Source organism: Mirounga leonina, unplaced genomic scaffold (assembly GCF_011800145.1).
Source record: "Mirounga leonina isolate KUSES-001 unplaced genomic scaffold, KU_Mleo_1.0 Mir_115, whole genome shotgun sequence".
Lineage (NCBI taxonomy): Eukaryota > Metazoa > Chordata > Mammalia > Carnivora > Phocidae > Mirounga > Mirounga leonina.
The window spans coordinates 1,403,642-1,406,034 of record NW_023270268.1 but is presented as its reverse complement, the minus strand read 5'-3'; the positions used below and the strand labels follow the sequence as shown (position 1 = coordinate 1,406,034).

The 2,393-nt window shown below is 51.7% G+C and overlaps 1 protein-coding gene and 1 long non-coding RNA gene across 4 annotated transcripts in view; one reads left to right on the top strand and one right to left on the bottom strand.

The window, feature by feature from the left end:
- Positions 1-248: 248 nt before the first annotated feature.
- LOC118001236 lies at positions 249-1,922 on the bottom strand. The gene is made up of 2 exons (XR_004676652.1): positions 1,662-1,922; positions 249-1,556 (listed from the first exon to the last, which is right to left on the bottom strand). It is a non-coding gene; the product is annotated as an uncharacterized LOC118001236 (long non-coding RNA).
- Positions 1,923-2,020: 98 nt separating this feature from the next.
- SNRK (SNF related kinase) overlaps positions 2,021-2,393 on the top strand; it is a 57,258-nt gene continuing 56,885 nt past the window's right edge. For 2 of the 3 annotated variants that reach the window (XM_034991242.1, XM_034991250.1), the window contains exon 1: positions 2,021-2,133. The gene's annotated coding sequence lies outside the window, so the exon portion shown is untranslated. Of the gene's footprint in view, positions 2,134-2,201; positions 2,265-2,393 lie in introns of those variants that run through there. The other variant, XM_034991260.1, reaches the window with a different exon arrangement.

The following is a 2,393-nucleotide window of genomic DNA, read 5'->3' as shown; positions in this document are numbered from 1 at the left end:
CATTAATAATAAACATATTTGCTTAAATTCAAAGTTAAGTAATAATATATTAATTTGCACTTGAATATTCTTAAATATTGCCTAAGCATAATCAGATCATGTTACCACATTTATGGTGTGGAACTGAAAATGGGTCATGTTCTTGCCAGCAGCACTCTAGCTTCCGAAGAAATACGGGGGATGAATAAATGATTTACCATGTGGCCAGTACCAACTGTATCCCTGATGTTATTTGAATCAATTTAATATTCTGTTCCTTTTCATTTATTGTTTTGCTATTCATATGTCCTTGTTACCCTTATAGATTTTAGTCAAAACCTGAGTCACATGGCAACAATATAAATACTCTTTTCCAAGGGCTTATCTATTATGGCCGTTGTTTTGTGGTTACTGTTACATCTCAGGGGCCATAAGCCTGGTGGCAGAGGCTATCAACCACTGGAATTCCCTTGGGAGACCATTAGAGTAGTATTTTTTTCCCCTTTACTGGGTTCCCTAAATAGTGATACCTCCCTGAGGGGAAAAGTGCATAGTCTTCCAACTTCCCAGTAATAAAGGACCGAATTCCACAAAGGAGCTATACTGCTTAACATATGGCTAGAGTTAGAATGCCAGCATCAAAGTGAGATTTTTCTTTTATGGTCTTCCTAAATCAGAGTGATCCCAGAACTGGGGCTTTGACTCATCCTTAAAGGGTAGAGGCCCAGCCTGAGGCCTAGAGCCTAAGGCTTTCTCCAGTCAATGATCCATCACTCCATGCTAGAGCATTAGGGTAACTGGGAGTCCCCCTATAATAGAAAACCTTATGTTATCACCCTGAGGGTTTGCGCCCCCCCCCACCCCGACAATCCACTCTTACTTTTCAATCATCTTCAGACATGTAAAATTGATGCTGTGGAGAAAGTCTGAAAAAACAAAAACAAAAACCTGACATTTGCAGGTCAACAAAGACATTTGCTAAAGCCATCTAGATTTCTCTTCTGCACCCAATCAATTTAATCAAATTTGGAGCATCTAAGCAGCTTTTATTTGTATATTTACTTTTTCTTGTGTCCTTCTTCACTAGGCATCTTTTATTGGAAGGGTGGAAAGAAAGGAGAAACAGAAAGGGAAAAGCAGGTTGGAGAAACCCGGCACCTGGCTTGTTGGCTCTCCCTTTTAGTAACCTCAGAGAGCTGATTAGGCATTGCAAGACAAGCTTTCAAAGGTGGGAGTCAGTGCCCTACCCCACCCCCCGCCTCCAGCACCCCTCTCTGGCTTTGGTTAAGCTCCGTTCCCGAGTCAGCTGGCCTGGTGACCAGGCCGCTGAACCATCTAGTTAACTACGGTTAAGGTCTGCTGTTTTGAATCCCGGACTTCATATGCTTTAATACTTTCCACGACCTTTTGCTTTTCCAGGCGGTTTCCAGTGGAGGCAGCTAACTGATGGGGCCGGCTAGTGTCTCCCGTAGACCTTTAAAGCCAACGCTGCATTCAGATGGTGGGCGTTTCTCCTTTTGTTTAAATAGCAACAAAATCAACAAAATTCCTTCAAATTGGGTTCCCAAGAAATAAAACTGTAGAGAAAAAGAACATATTCATATGCGTATATATATACATATGAATGTATATTTAATTTTTTCCCTCCCCTTGCTTAAACTTGGGCGGGAAATGCGGCGAACCTTTAAAAGGGTAAAGTGCGTGCTGCCCTCAGCCCCCCGCTTCAGGACGCAGTCGGCGCGCACGCTGTCCCTTCCCTCCGATTTCTCCCGACAGCTCGCGCTACTTTTCTCAGCCATTGTCCCATATCCCCGGTGCTTCCTCCTTCACCATCCCCTATCCTCCGGCGCCTCGCCTGCTTCCTACCGCCAGCCAAAGCCCAGACTCGCTGAGGTGAGACGCCGCCAGGATGCCCTCCAGCAGCCCGCGCGCTGGAACCCGCAGGTGCTGTCGGCCCCGCCCTTCCCGTGGCCCCGCCCCGGCGTTGCGTCACAGTGACGCGCGTGCCGCGCAGGCGCAGCTCGGCCCCACCCCCTCCCCGCGGCCGGTCGCCCGCTCGGTATTATGATTAGCGCTGGGTGCGGGGATTCGGCGGCCGGGAGGGAGTCGTCGGCGCCGCGGCCGCTGCGGACGGACGCTTGCCTGCCGGCTGAGGTAGGGACGAGCGCGGAGCGCGGCCGGGCGCGGCGGCCGTGGACCGCGGTGCGGACCGGCCTCCGCCGCTTGGTATCCTGCGCCGTTGCCGGGCTGGGAGTCCGGGCCGGGGCGCCCACCGCAGGCGGAAAGTAAGTTGCGCGCTCCGCGCTCCCCGCGCCGGCCGCAGCGCGGGCCCGGGAGGACGCGGAGCCGGGGCTGCGGCGGTCGGAGCCGGGGCTGCGGCGGTCGGAGCCGGCGCGGCGCCGGCACGGCCTGGC